Source organism: Chelonoidis abingdonii, chromosome 9 (assembly GCF_003597395.2).
Source record: "Chelonoidis abingdonii isolate Lonesome George chromosome 9, CheloAbing_2.0, whole genome shotgun sequence".
Lineage (NCBI taxonomy): Eukaryota > Metazoa > Chordata > Testudines > Testudinidae > Chelonoidis > Chelonoidis abingdonii.
In genome coordinates this window covers 48,717,483-48,735,961 of record NC_133777.1, presented here as the reverse complement: position 1 = coordinate 48,735,961, position 18,479 = coordinate 48,717,483, and the positions used below count along the sequence as shown (strand labels likewise).

The 18,479-nt window shown below is 49.1% G+C and overlaps 1 protein-coding gene across 6 annotated transcripts in view; it reads right to left on the bottom strand.

Annotated features, from left to right (window-relative positions):
* LINGO1 (leucine rich repeat and Ig domain containing 1) overlaps positions 1-18,479 on the bottom strand; it is a 473,862-nt gene that overhangs the window by 135,042 nt on the left and 320,341 nt on the right. For all 6 annotated transcript variants that reach the window (XM_075069524.1, XM_032799821.2, XM_032799824.2 and 3 more), the window contains one exon: positions 15,786-15,871. The gene's annotated coding sequence lies outside the window, so the exon portion shown is untranslated. The remainder of the gene's footprint in view (positions 1-15,785; positions 15,872-18,479) is intronic.

Here is an 18,479-nt window from a genome sequence, read left to right as displayed (position 1 = left end):
TTCCTCATCACAAATGTATCTAGGCATCATGTAAAAGCAGCAGAGAATCCTGTGGCACCTTATAGACTAACAGACGTTTTGGAGCGTGAGCTTTCGTGGGTGAATACCCACTTCGTCAGACGCAGGTAGTGGAAATTTCCAGGGGCAGGTATGTATATTGCTAGCAAGCAAGCTAGAGATAACGAGGTTAGTTCAGTCAGGGAGGGTGAGGCCCTGTTCTACCTACGTAGAGTGTGAAAACCAAGGAAGAAGAACTGGTTTGTAATTGGCAAGCCATTCAAGTCTTTGTTTAGTCCTAGAGCTGATGGTGTCAAATTTGCAAATGAACTGAAGCTCAGCAGTTTCTCTTTGAAGTCTGGTCCTGAAGTTTTTTTGCTGCAGGATAGCCACCTTAAGGTCTGCTATAGTGTGGCCAGGCATCATGAACTCTTTGGCAATGTGTCAGCCCAGTTATGCCTGTAGTACATCGAACACATCACCGCCACCGCCAATACCAGGAGTGAGCGATGTGGCTCCACGCACGCACGGGGGGGAGGGGGAAACCTTACACCCCCCTACCAAACCATATCCCTGAGTCCTGGAACTTACCAATCTGGATCCCACCACGTGAGGGTCACCCTGTCCCATTACCCGGCCCGCTTACTCATACCCATGACTGGTGTGTAGCCCACTCTATGAGCGATGTACCCTCACTGCCCCCCTACTATATCTTGACCCCAACCACCGTACACCCCGCATTGGGGACATTACAGGCTGTGTGTACTATATGCTGAACCGTAACCAGTTGCCAGCGTCCCCTCATGCTCTGTATGTTTCCCCCGATGACCAACGACTGACACATCAAACCCTTTGTATCACCTTTCTTTAATATTTTCTAATAAACATTTTGCTCTCTCTTTGTCCCCTACCTTCATACATATAAGCCCCATTTATTATACAAAGGTATTTATTAAATAGCACCAATGAGATGACAACCTTATTCCCTTGGGCTGTGCTCTCATCTAACCTCCTTAGCTAAGCAGAGCTGGGCCTAGTCAGTACTTGGATGGGAAGCCATCAAAGAAAACTTAGCAGCTGCCAGAGTGGTGTGGGAGTTTCAGTAGATGGTGCCTTTCCTTCCAAACCAATGCTGCTGGAAACCTGATTCTTCTCTCAGCACCGTAAATCAGGAGTGACTCCAGTGGAGATCAGTGTAATGTTATGAGAAGAGAATTAGGGCTACTGAGTTTTGGGCAAGGAGTAAAATCAAGATAGGTGTTAAAGATTCCCATCTTTTTTCAAGATGCAAAGGTATTTTGCAAGGGTGTCAGACCCAGCGTCCCAGTGCCCTCCTGGTTTGGGTTTGAGTTGCACCAGTCTGCCTATGCAAATTTCCTCCGCACTTTCAGTGGGATGCAGTAGCCTTCTGCACTGTTGTATATGGGACTGTTGACAGTGAAACAGCAGCTGCTGACATGTTTCACCCCAGAGGTGGCTGCATTTCAGTGGCTGGTGATGTGATTTGTACATGGAGACATCAGGCTGTGGTGTTGGAAGGCGCTCACTCAATAGGCTGGAAGTGCAGCGCTGGGCATTGCCAACAGGAGGGCACGTTTCAAACCCAAATGGCAACAGCTGACACTCATCCATACTGAAGGTGAGAGAATCCCAGCTCCTCAGTGCAACTCGTGTCACCCTTCCCCCTCCCCTGGCTCTCCTCTAACTACAGCCTGTTGAGGGGCCTTTCTTCAGCCTACCTCTCACCTTGTGGAGACTTCCCACTGCTGAGCTGCAGCAATCAGTCTCCCTGGGTCATTTCCGATGCACCCCAGGTTCCTGTCTTCAAAAGAGACAATGTAGCAGCTCACAGGAAGGACCCTGGGGGTGCAGCAAAGCCCACCCCCACCATGGCATCGACTTTTTGCCTATCTAAAACCTTCCCCTTCCTTTCTAAAACCTCTGTGTGTGTGTGCGCGCACACAAGACAGACAGAAAGGGCCTGATGCAAAGCCCACTGGAGTCACTGGGAGCCTTTGGTTTGCCAACTCTCCAGGAGTGTCCTGGAGCCTCCAGGAATAAAGATTCATCTTTAATTAAAGACTATGTCATGTGATGAAACCTCCAGGAACACATCCAATCCAAATTGGCAATCCTACTTTCTACTGACTTCCGAGGGCTTTGGAACAAGATTTTAGTGCTCACATAAGTGAAGGAAGAATTGCTTGGCTTGAGCCAAGCATAACAGAAGCAGGTATTGTGCAGTCTGCCAACCCCGCTGCAGCATGGCCATTGCGCCTTCATCCCAGCCTGCAGGGCCCCTTGCTATTCTCCTTCTAGGGCTCTGTGAAGCACAGACCATTGCTCCTGCTGAATTGCATGGTGCTTATTATTTTTGTGTATGTGTGCACAAAATGGAGGCCCCATTCTAGATGTGCTCCATGCTTGGAACCATCACTGCCTTCAGCAGGCAGAACGGCTGGGCTGCTAGCACTGCCCTCACCTGGAGCAGCCACTTCCTTGGCCCCACCAGAGAACGGCCAAATCCCTGAGTGCAGAAAATCTGGTGGAATTCTGACAGAGGCAAGTTTGTTTCCCCGGCTTGCTACAGAAACGCACTCGGGCTGGAGTCATGGGGTTTAGCACATTTGTTGTATAATATATGAACTTAGACCAGTTTTATAAGCCCCTCCTGACTCAAATCGCATTGTAATTCTAAACAGTCCTAAACTCATTTAAATCCTAATAAAAATACTGCCCTGTATTTGCATTCGCTGCTCACTGGTCCCTGAGGCTGCCGTGACAGCGGTTCCTGTGGAATTGATAATGCTTGGGACTTTGTGTACTGGAAACCATCTTTCAAACTTGAGGTAGGGATCTGAATTTAATGGAGTGACACAAAAATAGATGCAGGAAACGGGCCCCCAGACCAATTTGGGATGATGCACAGAGCAGTCAGGAGCAAATAGAGCAACTATCAGGAGAGCCAACTTCTTCCAAGCCCTCCCCCCATTCCCTATGGATTACCTTTCTCCTCTCTATGGCCATACGGCGGAGGAGCACGACTGGCTCCCTTGCTCCTGCAGTCCGGGTGCACTGTATTGTTCACTCCAAGTGCAAAATGAGTTTATTTTAGGGAGCACAGAAAGGATTTTTTATGAAGAGGCCAGAGAATGAGGAAGGGAAAAGCACAGCAGACTTTTTTCACCATGAGCTGGTTAGAAATGGAGTGGAAGCTGTCGGAAACCCTGACTCCTATATATCGGCTATTCTCTCAGAGTCATCTCCTCAGACTCTGGGCTCCTCACACAAACCTGACAATGGCTGGGCTCACCCCGGGCTGCCATCACCTATGTACGTTTCTTCTCCGAGCCAAACTAGTAGTGACATCATAACACTGTCGTTTGCATCACGCTGTTGCAAGACACTTGCTCCACCATGGCAGGCAATCACATGGCTTCACAAGCACAAGCGGATGCAGGTCCCTGCAGAGATCTGCTGATGCTCTCACAGCCATGAAAATTTTGCTTGCAGCATATGATACAACCTTCAAAATCAGGAGATGGACTAGATGGAGAGGCAGGCTGGAATAGGGAGCAAGCATCACAGGGTTCTCTGCTCATTGCTGGGGCATTCCTCATAGCTGTATTTGGGGAAGCAGCTCTTGTCCGATCTAGCACCCACTTCCACCATTCACTCATGCAGCGGCCTGTGTCTCTGGGCAACTTGGGGTGCTCCCTCTCTTCACGACTCAGCCCTCCAGCTTGGTCACCATATACTTCCCCCTTCCTGGGGTACCAAAGTCCCTCCAGACCAGCTGTCCTTTTGGTATGTTCTACAATCCTGTGCCACTTCCCAGGGACTTGTAGGAGAACCCGACACACCTGTTTCTGCAGGTTCCAGCCCAGGGATCCTACAATCAGCAGCCCACATCTACACAATCTCTAACCTCACCACTCATTCCCTGGGCTGCTCCTACTCCACTCCCACAGGCTTTTTCTCCATGCTTCTGGGTAAACCCTTCCATCAGGGCCCAAAAGCAACAGCTGACTTCCCTACTGCAGCCCCTCTCTGATGCAAACTTCCTGGTTTTATCCCTTAGCCAGCATCTCCCCCAGCTGGGCTTTATCAGCTACTAGTCACTTTCAATCAAGCCCACTCTCCACCAGGTGCGGTCTCTGAGGTTAATTGATCCTAGCTGTGCCACTTTAACCCCTTCAGGTCTGGTGTGAGGCAAATACCCCATCACAGGAAGTAAGTGCAGGACTGGAAGGTGGAGATGAATTCTATTCCTGGTTCTGACACTGATGCCCTATGTGGCCCTGGGAAAATCACTTAACCCTTCTATGTCTCTGTTCCCCCTCTTTAAAATGGGGGTCATAATAATCATCGTACTCATCTCAGACAAGGACCGGGAGGGTATTGTTAATGCCTGTACAGACTCTTATCTGGTACATGTTAAATGCCGTAATGTTGGGATGGAATCAAAACAACCTCTGACAGCTGGAGAAAGTTGGCACAAACTCTTATCTCTACACTGGAACAACCCAAAACCATGAAACCAAGCACCCTTGAACTTAGAGAAAATTTGCATCCAGCTCTGAACTTTGGGGCTGGGACCTCTCTCTATCACTGCAGTGGGCAGAGCTTCCAGATTCCCCTGCTTGGAGGTTTCATTACAAACTCCAGAATCACCCAACTTGGTGCTTTGGGCTGAGGTTTGGGGGTGGTTCAAAATTAAATCTCAGAAGCAAAACTCAAGGGATAGCTGAAATCACAGCTCTAGTGGCCACTCTACAGTACCTGGACTTGGGAGAGGCAATTCCCTGATACTAACAGCTCACAGCACCCTGATTCTAAATGCAACCCCAGGGCACTAACATGGAGCCATGACATGAACAGCCAGGTAGGAACACCATGAAATGGTTGGACACTCAGGGCCTGACTTCCAAAAGTACTCAGTACCCAGCAGCTCCTGCTGAGAGCGCAGAGACTACGTCCTCTTCGACTCCCCACCCCGAGAACAATGGGGAGCCCTTCCCCTCTCCCCAGGGAGAACAAAGGAACCTGCTGAGTTCTGAGCCCCTTTGAAACCAGGTCCCTTCACTGAGGTGTCCAAACGGGAGCGGAGCTTTTTAGAAACCCTGGCTCTGACTGCAGGTGCTGAGCCCTCCTGGATTTCTGGCCTTCAGCCCTCCTGTGCCCAGGTTCCCATAACAGCCTTGTCTCCGCAAGCTACAGGAACTGCAATCTCAGCTACAGCCCACAGCAATACAGCACCCATTTGGCCAAATTCCCTCCTCCCCCCCTCAAACCCCCCCCGCATTAGGTGCCACCCCCCCTTGGGAGCTCAGGACTGCCCTTGGCATCGCCCCCACACCATAGCATTGTGTTCTACACTCCCTAAAGCTGGCCTGCACTGTGCATCGAGATTTGGGGATTCTCACTTCAAAGGCTCCTGCTGGCCATGGGAGGTGACAGCCAGTGCTAACAGGATGAAGCTGCTGCGGTCCCTTTCCCCAAGTCTCTTTGAAATGCATGTGTTTACTGCAGACACCAGCCCAAGGAATTCTATGATTCTAAGGAAGGAGCAATGGCCAGGTGCTTTCCTCTCCCCACCTGTTCCCGGGCACTGTCAGCACACAGCACTTGGCAAAGCAATCCGGATGGCTGTTGATAAGCCCCTCTGTCTTCGGCTTCTCTTAACAAGCAGCTGTCAGCTCAGATTTAGTTGTTTGGGGGAAGCAGAGAGTAAGAGAAGTCTCCACAGACTGCTCCAGTCTCTCCACATTCCCTCAGCTACTGCGTCTTACCAAGCCAGTGCCTCTTTGCTCCCTCCTTGGCTCTCCCTTCCCCGCCTTGCTGGCTTCTTCGCCCCCTCTCGAATCTATTTCCCTTTCCTTCAGCCATTCTTCCTCTGCCGGGTGCACGTGTCTCTCCCCCTGGCTTGGATTTTGCAGTCAAGTCTCCTGCATCTCATCTCCCATCTCTGTCTCTTTTCCATGCTCCCCTCCCTCCCTCTAGTCTCCCTCTTCCCTTTTGTTTGCCCCCATCCTTTTTTTCCCTCCCCCCCCAAAAACTGTGTGTCATTACTGTCTGCAATGACAGTAAAAAGCTCCCATGAAACAATGAGATTATGAGCTATGCCTTCACGGCGATAGAATTACTAATTATTACTGAGATAAATGGGAATATCAATGATGAAAGTCAATATTATTGTCTTCTTTGTTCCTGTTTGTTTTATTTGTAGATGAAAAGAACACTCTGCCTGTCTCCCCAGGATGTGGCTGTGAGCTGGAACAGTTCCTATTGGCAGGTGCATGCAGAGCCAGGCTGGGATAAGAAATCATATTACACACATGCTTGCAAAGGGCTCTTTAAATCAACTGCTCTACCAAACACCATTGTCTTTGATTAATTCATAAAATGCCAGCCACCTCCTTTCTCCCACTCCAGCACACAGAGGGGGGCAGGCTGAATCGTGGGATGTGCTGTGGTACTGAAAAGGCTCCCTGATTTGAGTGTTTAACTCCCCCTGCCTTTGCCACAGAGGCAATGCTGTGACTAGTCCCAGAGGCTGCAAGTCAGGGGAAAGGGGATCTATTTCAGTGACTCGCTGTGTGACTTTGGGACGGTCCCTTAAAGCATGGCTGGGGTCAGTAAAGTGACTGTAAAGACAGCACTTTCTCATTCAGCATTCTGCTCCCTCCATGTACACTGAGTCACAGGTGCTGAATTTAGTGACAAAAGTAGTTGTTTCTACTCTTATTCGCCCTGCAGCACCAATACAGCTAAGAAAGAGTGAACTGATTTCTAATTCCGGCTCCCATAGCACCAAGGGAATAGCTCCAACAGCAGACCATTTCCCCTGAGGTGTACACAGTGGCTCACCTCAGTGATCTCCTACCTACCCCTCTCACCCACCTTTGGTGGCAGGGGTGCTGATGCTTGAAGCAGACAACTCCAAACCTGGAGTGAGTCTGCAGTGTTGGCAGCTCAAAAACCCAGCCTTGTACCTGTAGAGTGAGCAATGAATGGGAACTCCCCGGTACCATCTCTGGCAGCATGTTTCAGAGGAGATGGGACCACCAGCTTTCCAGGCCCATCTATGCTAACTTAGCATGGCTCCTTCCATGCTTTGGGGTATCGGTCTCCAGCATGGTGACAGCACTGCTGCATTCAAACCCCACACTCCTACCCATGGCAGACAATCGTGCTAACACTTCCTTGTTACTCTTCCAGACAGGTTCTCCTCTGCCTCAGCTTCCCTCCACCTATCATACGCGGATAATGACACCTACCCACTTCTGCCAAGTGCTTTGAGAGCCTCGGCTGAAAAGTGCTGTAGAAATACACAGCACTGACTGAGGTGACATCTGGAGGTGTGGCCTGCAATTTCAGGAGCTGCCATTCCATTTGAGAGGGTGGGAATGCACGGAGCACACCATCACAGCCGTGGCCCAAAAGCTATTAACAGGGCACCAAGGAACACAGGGGATCTGCCGGCAGTTGGTCTCCACTTAAATGTCAAGTGTTTCCTCATAGTAAAACAGCCCTTGGCTCTCAGTAATGTAAACTCTGTGTCCTGCACATCTGCTGTCTGTGCATCCCCATCATACACACTATGCTACACAGCTGAAGAATGCCAGTGCTGATCCTAGTGCACTTGTGGGATGGGATCCCCATCACCAGGGCACTCCCAGCGCAGATCCTAGTGCACTCATGGAATGGGATCCCCAACACCAGGCCATTGACAGTGCAGATCCTAGTGCACTCAGATGGTAAGATGTTCTTTGTGCAGCTAAACATTCTCTCCCTCCAACCACACCACAATCCAGATTCTCAGACACTGTGGAGTGTGTTGGCGCCAACTCCCCGCCCCCCATTTACATTATTTTAATATGGTAACTTCTCTCCTAATTGGTACAACCTCTTCCTTCCTCTCCCTGCCCCCCCAGCACCTCTCTGTGTTAACAAGGACAAATGTTTCTGCTGCCTCTCTCCAAATGCAATGAAATCCTGAGAATTGGAAAAAGCCTTGCAGAAGTAATTACACCACTTTTTAAAAAAAAGGAGCAGCATGTCCTGAATATTTCATGGAAGGTAATTTTTTTAAAAGCTTTTTTAAAATCCCTTTTTCCCCTTTGTGCATGTCAGGGTGTAATTAACCATAAAGTATCAGAGCGTAAACCAAAAGGAATAAACTGCAGCGCAGCCCCATCTTGCTCGCTCCCCTTTCCACTCTGGTTTTTCCCCTTGTTTAACACTAATGTGACACTCTGAGCAGCGTGTACGAGATACCATCTCCCATTCAGAGTCGGGAAGTTGCTGTCTCATGGTTGGAAAAACCTCCAGCGGCTTCTAGCCTATTTTTAACTCAACCCCCTCTGAGTCATGGATGCCTGAGATTTACTGTCCCCCCCACACCAACCTGTTGGGGAAGAGCTGTATGTTTTGGGGCACCGGTGGCAGGCACTGGGAGCCTGCTAGTCCTTTAGCTGTCTGGGTTGGGAGAGGGAATAAGAGAGGTTAAGGCAGGTTTTTGCAAAAACTTCTCCTCCTTTCTCCTGCCCCCTCTCCCTCAACCTTCTCCCCTCTCCAGCTGTTGCCCCCTGCATGCCCCCTTCCACCAGTGCGGGGAGCAGTGGATGGACAGGCAGCACAGACCTTGCCCTTCAGGGGTGTCGGGGGAGCAGTGAGAGGAGAAGGAAGAAGCTGCTCCCCTTTGAGACCTGGGTGCAGCAGCTCTGTGGGCAGTTGTCCATGTGCAGAGCAGACATTGGCATGGCAAGATGGCTGGATATGCCCCCACAAACTAAATCCAAAGCAAGATGCCTGGCAAAATGGGGGGGGGAGGAAGGCAGAGAGGTTTGCCCCCCCCCCCCCTTATCTTGCATCAATTGCACTGTTCTCCGGCAGTCTTTCTGCTGGATCTTGACCTCGAGTGCTCTGGGGCGTTCCATGCAGGGCAGGGTACAGAGCCCCAGGGTGCAGGGATCCAGCAGAGAGGGTGCAGGAAATGCAGGGCTCCGATTACCAACTTCACCTCTGGAGAGGGGAAAGTGATTGTGTCCTTTAGACCGTGACAGCCCTGTGTGGGGTGCTCTTCACATACATAATGACAGTCTCTGCCCCAAAGCTCACAGACTAACCTCCCCTTGCCTATCCCACTTTGGGCAGGTCATATTATGATCCTCATGGTAGCACAGCTGGGGAAACCAAGACACAGAGCGGTTCAGTGCCAATGAGCCAAGTCCTCAGGTGGTGTAAATCAGCCACGCTATGAGGATCTGGCCCACCATTTTCAAACTTGGGTGCCCACATTTGGATGTTTACATCCCTCTGTAGGCACCAGATAGAAACATCCCAATTCTCAGAGCCCTGAATATGAACTGGTACCATAGGCACTTCCCTTTAAGCACCCATTTTAGCCTAAACGGTTCAGTCACAGAGTGAAATGTTGGGAAGAGAAGCTTCTGACATCCATTAGGCTAGGCCAGCAATCAGACCTGGAACTCCAGACCAAGCCGTCCATTCCCACTTTGTGCCTGGGTGGAGGGCTCAGGAGCTGGCATTCCTGTTAGCAGCATTAACACAGCTACATTTTTTTCAGAGCAGAACATTTCTCAGTTGTTCTGAAACTCCAGCACCAGGCAGGGTCACCCAGGGCATCTGGCTCAAAATCTCCCATGGCAGCGGATGCCAACCCCTCTGGATCCAGTTCCCATTCACAGGAGCGGTCTTTGAACAATGCTACTAATCCTGTTAGCTCCCAGACACCTGAGCAGCACTGGGCCTTTTGTTAGCACTCACCTTCATGCTGAGGGACAGCCATTGCATACACAATGCGACTATCAGATTGTGTGGCCTGTCTCTCTCAGCTGCCTATTAGCATTTTGCACTATTAATATTTATTTTTGTTAATGTAATACCAAAAAAAGTCTCCTCATGTTCATGCCTGATGCTGGTTTGACCTAGAAGGCGGCGTGGGACAGAGAAAAGTAACAGGCCAGAAATTCAAGCTAGGTTTCTTTCTGGGATACTGGGGAGAGGGCTGAGAGATATGTCTCACAGGGAGAAGGATGAAATGAGAGAGCGGAAAGGGAGGCAGTATGGCCTAGTGCACCAGGGCTCCGTCTGAGTGACCTCAGCTGAGGGCTTGTCATCACTGCAGAGCTAACGCCTCCCAAGTTAGCATAGCTTCAGAGAGAGCGGCCACCCCATGACATCACCGTCAAGTACGTAGAGCTGGCGAGTTGTGCTGCCCAGAGTTTTACCTCTGTCCCCTCAGGCCAGCCAGCTGGAGTGACAGCACCACCTGCCCTGAGCTCAGGGGTTTGCATGCAGGTGGGAGTCGGGCCAGGCCAGAGTCACTGCCCCTCCCATCCTTTGTCCATCTTGTCTAGTGGAATGGAAGCCCTGGAGGGAAGGGACTGCCTCTTGCTATAGGGCATAACGGAGGGTCCCTCAGCTTGGTTGGCACCACTGTGATAGGAACAATAGTAAATGGAGGATGAGAGTATAACAGCGAAGGAAGCTGCCTGTTTCTTCCTCAATGTGTCCATGAAGCTGGGCTGAGCCAATTACTGCCTCTCCCTCTCTGCTTTCATCTCTTCACTTTCTTTCCTCTCCCCCCATCCTCCCATGTGCTCCATAACATTCAGGCCATTTCCTTACAGCTCTGAGCACCTCTATTAACAGAACCTGTGAAGGGAGGTTACAGCAGCTCTCTCCTCTGTCGCATTCTCTCCTCCCCTCCTCTCCTTCACCTGGCTCTCTCATTTCTCTTCCCCCATCCCCTCCAGCCATATCATTTCTTAAAGTCCCAAAGCAGCAACTCCCTAGTCCCACACTTTGTCTCTTCTCCAGGGGACCTCTCCCCCACCTCTGTCCTCTGGGCCTGTCCCTCCCGACTCGGATAGGGGTAGCTGGCACTCTGAGGGGACTGCTGGGCTTGGGCTGGCGTCTCCTGCCAGGCATGGAGATTGGGTTTGCTCTCATTGATTTTCCTCTTGGAGCGAGCAGACTGTTCAGCAAAATGAAGTTATTGGTGGATGGAATGTTTTCTCCTCCTGACAACTTATATTGTTCTCTCACAAACAAAGTGCTGACCTGCACAATGGTGTGCGATCCCTGGATAGACATGTTTCTGTAAAGGAGCTGGCGCTTCCCCCTCCCTCGCCTTTGATCCTGGCACTGTATCATGCCAAGATCTCTAACTCATCCCTTTCCCTCTTACTTCTATTCCTCTTCCCCCTGGGCCCTCTCCCTACCCCCTCCTTTGACTGGTTCTCCCATTGCTGATATTCCTGGACCTCACTTGGGAGCTGCTGGTACCCTGCTGCAGTCAGAATGGGGCCCTGAGAGGGTGGGGATGGAGGGCTTAGCTGGAGCAGAAGGGGATGGATGAGGAGCTGATGGCCAGGGATACATGGCAGCTGCATCTCCATGTGGAAAACGGAGGATTCCTAGGGCCGGCTAGAGCCAGGCAGCAGGGTACTGCAGCCTCTTCTCTGATCAAGTTCCACCCTCCGTTCTGGCCATCTGCTGACACCGGTATCAGGAGTCTGGCAAGGCGCTATGCACTCTGCCCCACCAGTCATGAAATATGGCTCTTCAGGAACCTCCTGATGGGCAGCAAGCAGAGGGTGGGGAAGCCAGTGCCAGCTTCCACCTGACACTACAGCAAAGCGGAAGTGGAAAGACCCTCTGTTCCAGTGAATCTCAGGAGAGCGAAGAACTGGGAGAAAGAAGCACCAGGATGGGAGCAAAGGGACTATTCCTGGCTCTGCTCCTGACTTGCTGTGCAAGTCACTGCCTGGCTCCCGTGCCTCACTTTCCCCATCTCTCCAGTGGGGACATCACTCACCTCACTGGGCACAGTGAAGGGCTTAATACATTGACACCTGTAAAGCCCTTTGAGACCCTCATTCTCATTTGACATTTGTGGGCCAGATACTCAGCTGGTGTGAACCAGTGTAGTCCCACTAAGTTAGCACAGCTGAGGTAATTCACACCGGCTCAAGATCTGGTTCTGAGAGCCCATGGTCAGACACCTCTCCTCTCATTGGAGGAGGAAAAGACGTCCAAAAAGCAGCTGTGTTAGGATAGGGAGGGAACACTGCTTGGAACTGCTGCTGTGTCCTGCCTGTAGGCAGCTCTGACGGGTGGGAGGAGTGAAATTTAACATGTGCCTTGGAGGTGGAGGGGGGGCACGCACCCCTTAACCACTCAGCTGAGCTACAGCAGTAAGAGGCTAGGGGGTGATTTGTAATCAAACATATGCCTCTGAGCAAAAAAGATGGATGTTTGTGCGCATGTCACTCTGCATTCATGTTTGTATGGCAGTCTGTGTGCATGAGAAAGGAGCCTGGAGGGCAGCAGCCTGTATGCCTCTGTGGTCTCTGGGGCTGAATTCCAGAAGTGTTTGGTAACAGATTAGGAGTGTGGCTGTGGTATCACCTGCCGCATTAGCTGCATGAAACTCACTTGCTGATGGAGCTATTCAAATAACATGGAAGAGACCAAGTTATCCCCAAGCAGAGACTGGATGGATGGGAACCATGAGGTTGCCAACTTCCAGCAATCTAGTCATGCTCTATACGATATATTAATTTGCTCCATACAGCAGAGTTGAAAACTGCCAAATATTTTTCTTGAAATTTCTATTGACAAATAATTGTTTTGTTCCCTCCCTCAATGAAAGACTGAAACCAAAAAACTTGTTTTTGAAAACCATTTTTGGTAAAAGTTTTCAGTTTGGTAAAAGTGCTCAGTATTCAAAAACCAACCAACACAAAGATACAAAACCCCAAAACAGAACCAAAACATCAGTCTTCATTTTTTTCATTGAACAATTGGAAAATTTTGGACTAAAACTGAAATTTTTCAATTTAGTAAAACAAACATTGTTTTCTTTGAAAAAGTGTTTTGATAAAAACCAATAAAAAAAATCTTGAACAGTTCTACTGGGCTTCATGCAGAATTGTCAGTCCACATTCACTCCAACCCAGACAGGGAGGAGCCATTCTCTATTTGATTGAGAAGGAAATTCCATCCATATGTTCATTCGCTCCTTGGCATTCCAAAAAACAAAACAAAACAAAAAAACAACCCAGCCTGCAGGATTCCCTCTTTGGGGGTTAAAGTATAACGTAGTGCCTGTGCAAATTTTGTGGGCTTCTTTGCACTGTGCATCCCCATCATTTATCTTCAGCCACCCACTTTCTGCTGAAGGGACAGTGCATCTCTTTACAGCAGATTGCAACCTTGAGCAGCCAAAGGGCTCTACCAGAGCAGGGCTCTGTTGGTGCTCCAAATCCTAAGTCACCAGTATGATAAAATATGACGACTGCCATATGCCAACCCAAGTCCTCTACATGCTGGTTCATATGCATGTTTTTCTCGTTCTGTACTGCTGGATGGATATTCACCCTCTCCCCCAACCTCTCCCATTGTGGAGTTCCCCTTAAACAATGGGCATGACGCCAAGGCAGTGGCACATCTTGTTGCGATCTGGGATTGGTAGACACATGTGCTTGCTGACAAATGATCCCAGTAATCAGCCTTCTGTTAACGTTATCATAATGATGAAGTGTGAGGGTGACGGCTGATCATTTCTCTTCGTCCCAGCATGTGGATGCTGAATATAGTTTGCAGCTCCCAGCCACAGGACAGATTTAATGTAGAAAAGAGCACCCGAGGGACCAAAAACTGAGCAAGACCACATTGGTCAGTCCCTGCCCTGTGCCACGAAGATGGTCATCAACACACCCAAGGGGCTTTCGTTTCCCCTGTCCAGACCGGTAACCATCTCCCTCCCCCATGCCCCCATGCTTTCCTACCCAGTGCTCTGAAGGAGCCACACAGATATATACCTGCCAGCTCACACCCCCACACGCACACGGAGTTGGGCCCCTGCTTTAGGGCAGTCACATGTCATATCTTAGTCCATTTAGATAGGAATCAGAGCACACAGCAATAGGGAGGAAGGATTGCCTTGTGGGCAAGGCTCTCGACTGAGACGTGAGTATTTGAGTTCAATTTCTGACTCTACCACAAACCTTGGGTAAATCACTTAATCCATATGACTGGGGTTTGCCAAGATGTTAGCTTCCCTAGCTCTCACTGAAAACCCCGAACACTTGTCCTTCATTTTTGTCTTCTGTAGAATATGGTCGATAATATTCCTTTTGCCTCCTTTCTTTAGGCTCTTTCTTGGCAGGGACTGTCCCTTTCTATGTGCTTATATAGCACCTGGAGTCTAGATGCTACAATGGTATAGAATAGAGGACGATGAAGGAAACCTCAAAGACAGTGTGGAGCCATCCACATGAGAGTGGGGCATGAGGAGTCCTCGGATGTGTTCCCATTTTGCCTGCAGTGGGTGGATGAATGAAGCCTGCCCTTTGCTCTGAGCAAAGAATGTGGGGGAAGAAGGGGGAAAAAACCCAAAAAACGTGTGGCAAACCTGCCAGCCAGCGCCAGTTCATTGTTCATGTTCCCTTCTTTCTAAAACAGACCCAGAGGAAGGACACTGCCTGCCACCCAGCACCAGGTTAGCAACACGGTTCCTCTTCCGAAGCAGCCCTTAGATGGTTCCTCACTGGCTAACCCACGGTATAGATACAGCTCTGCCTTCAAAAGCAGATCAGAACGCTTTCCACCAGCTCACACCAGATTAGTGCAGATCCAACCTGAATTATTTTTTCCCCCAGCTCTATGCAAAGAGATGCCTGAATCATCCTGATTTTTTTTCATTAGGAAACTAAATTCCATTCTGCATTGAAAGATCTCTTTGTTTTCTCCAGAGGACTGTCGTGCTGGGAAATTGCCTAAGCCCAGTCAGCTCTGATGTTTGCTGTCTCACGCGTTGCCTATATCAAACTGACAGTTCACAGATTTTAGTCTAGGATTTTGTATGTATAGTACAAGCCAAAACCTGCTCCTGTCTCTTTTGACTGTCCTAGAGAGAGGGCCGGGAAGCAGGCTGAGTCGTCACAACATCATGTGACTGTAATAGAGACATCTCACAAAGCACAGTCATTTGAGGGCACTGTTGCTTGCCCTAAAACAGAATTAAGAGCTTGTCTGGCCAACATCCCCTGCATGACAGTGGAGTGGGATCTACATTTAATTCAGTCACCTGGCAGCCGTTTCTGTGACCAGCATAACATATACCTTATAGAGAACCAATCTTGTTTAATGATGGAGGAATAACCTACAGGTGATAGGACAGAATCATAAAAATGTAGGGCTGAAAAGAACCTCAAGAGGTCATCTAGTCCAGCTCTCTGAGGCAGGATTAAGCACACCTAGATCATTCCTGACAGGTGTTTGTCTAATCTGTTGTTAAAAATCTCCAGGAATGGGGATTCCACAACCTCCCTTGGAAACCTGCTCCAGTGCTTAACTATTCTTATCATTAGAAAGTTTCCCCCAATATGCAATATAACCAGATCGTAATGATTGTATTTTTCAAGGAGTTCAAATATCAGACACATTGGAGATCCATCCCAACTAAACCTGATGGCATCTTCCCAGGAACCCCCACTTATGGTGAAATATATGAGAAGCAGCTTCCCACCCTTAGCCAAAAGGATGGAATTTTTCGCATTCCTCCTCTACATTTCCTCAACACGCAAGTAACTGGGGACTGATGGCAGACTATAGCAGGAAGGAATTTCTGCCCAGTTTACAGCAACACAGACAAGCCCATGTTTGTGTCTAGCAACAGATCATTGAGCTTTATACATTCTGCAACACAATAGCATCAAACCTGCGTGTCAGGGGGCAACCCCCTCACTTACCCAAGTCAGATGGTGTCAGGATGCAGGCCAATTGGCTGCCAGAAGCTTAATGGGTGTCGTCCTCTCCTTTGCTTTCCAGTCATGCACTGAGAAGGAAATTATATCACAATCACAGTTTGCCTTGCATTTAACAGCAGAAAGAGACACTTTGCTTCTGCTGTTAAAGGGAAATTAGACTGCGAGATTAAGCACCAGGAAAGTTAAAAAGGTTTCAAATAACTTTCCCCTCCCCTCACCAAACATGAGTTGAGCTGAGCATAAGCCTCATCCAGGCTGATATTTGAAAGCTAGAAATAACGCTGTATGGGAAGAAAAACAGGGACACAGAAAGACAGGATCAGGGAACTGAGTGAGAAATAAAATGGCAAATATATTACAGCTGAGGCTGTCTTAAGCGACCACTCCAATGACCAACCAGAAGCAGTTACTCAATGGAAGTAATTTCCTAATCCAGGTGGAGCAGAACAGTACTCAGTGGGGCAAAGTCACCTCGGCTGTGGAGTTACACCTCAGGCAGGTTTGGCCCAGCATACTTTGGGGTGATCTCTTAAAATAGGCAATTGTGCAATAAGGGCAATTTCTTGCCCAGGTTTCACTGTATTTAAACACTAAGAACTGTCCTTCATGTAGGGACCTTGAGCATGTGTGAATCCTTTTGGAAACAACACTGGGGCCTCCTTTCCCATAGGAAACACTGGAACAATGAGGGTATCCTCCCTGCTCAGACAGTCATGGCATAAGGGGAGTCCCCCTCTGTTGCAAACAGTGCAAGGGAGCTTTGGAAAGTCCTAAACCACATGAAACTTGCCTGCCTACAAGCATCATTACAGATACAAGGCAGCTCAGCTCACCCAGTGCTCCCCATGCCCCTCAAGCCATCCCAGAGAACAAGAGCCAATTTTTGAGTTTGCACCTAAATCAAGTTAAATTCAGGGGCTTCCACTGAGTGTGGCTTTGCAATTTTGAGTTTACTTGAGCTCTACGTTTTGGGGGAGGGGCATGAATCCAGGTGACAACACCAGGTAAAAGGCTGGCATGAAAGGCCCACGAGCTAGAACCACTGGAGATCCCCAGGCACAAAGCTGGATACTTTGCTGCAGCCATAGCACACAGAGTTCAAGAGGGGTACATAAAGCTCTGGTTCTGAGTCAAGAATTCAAGAAGCTCCAGTTCAGGGAGGGTGTTATGCTGCACTCTGGGCTTCACTTTCCTATGTGCTTTAGGGACAGAGCTGGGCAAACTGCTTTGGAGCCAGTATGACCCAACCTGAAATTCTGTCCCAAATTCAACCATAACCAAACCAGTCTTGATACACTTGGTATAAATATTCAGATACAATAAGAAATAATCTTTATGAACATGTAACAGGGCAGCCATCTCCAGAGCACTTCCTCCTGGCATGGGGTGGCTGCACAGCAACACTACTTCAGTTTCCCCTTCTCAGTGCTCCTCAAACTCTTTGCCTAGTCCTTTTGCCTTACCCTCTGCCAGCTCAGGCAGGCTGACAACAAAGCCTTTCAAGCACAGAACTCAAAGATGTCTCTCCCCTAGTAACCCGAACCGAACCGAACCGAACCGAACAGAACTAAGAGTCTTCTTCCCCATCTCTGGCTGGACCAGGCTCCTCCTCTTCAAAAGTCTGTCTCCCTGCTCTATCTCCTGCCGCCGCCACCACTCCCACTACCTCTTACCCAAACCTCCCCAAGCTTTGGCACATGTCTGTGTTCTTATCTCTTCCCCAGAAGGCCTGTTTGGGTCACATGACCTTAATTTGCCCCACCTGGGGAAGTGAGCTAACTATGCCATGGGTGGGACTGGCCCCTTTAAGGGCAGATGGGCCCAGCCTATCTGTGATGCTTCTATTCATTTTCCAATCCAGCCCCAGAAAGGCTAAAGCTCCTGAGAAAAGTCCATGTGAAGCCTGACGAGTCAGCAGTCACCTGAGGTCTCCCAAAGAAATTTGTTGGTGCAAGACACCTAGCTCAGGTCTGCAGCCCCGAGAGGTTGGGCTAAGCATCTTACTTTGGGGGTTTTCCTAATAAATGACTGAAACATCCAACCCTTTGGGGTTCACCTGGCACTGATATGAATGCTTTCCAAGCTGTGCTCCAGTGTGCACACAACTCTAGGAGTCTCCAAGGCTATGCCCAGACCACATTTCTCTGTGTGAGGTTTGTAAAGCACTGAATGAAACTGATGGGGCCACCAAGGAAAGGGTTTGGGAAGCAGAGAGGGTACTCTCAGGGGATTTGGGAAAAGCCTGCTCATAACCTCAGTGCATCTTCTCAACCCTGACCATCACCCCAGTGCAAATGTCCTTCAGTATGTCTCTTCTCTCAGATCAGTTCTTAGAGACAAATACACCCCACAGACCAGGACCTATATTTGGAGTTAAATAACTACAGTGTCTTCTTTAATGCATTCTCCCTGGCATGATGAAATTCCAGCACTTGAGTTACTAAAGCAACATTAGCTGCAGCCTTAAAAATATATAGAAACAGAGATATAAATTGAAACACAGCTTGTGTGAACCTCCATGAGTCGCAGGGAGCATGCAAACTCAAATTCAAAATCGCACACAGGTGGCACATCAAGGCCTCAGTGCAGATACTTCAATCACAGATGATAAACTTTCAACCCCAGCAGTGCTAAACTGGGCTGGTTCAGTTCCTGTCTGGGTTTTTCCCTTTTGAA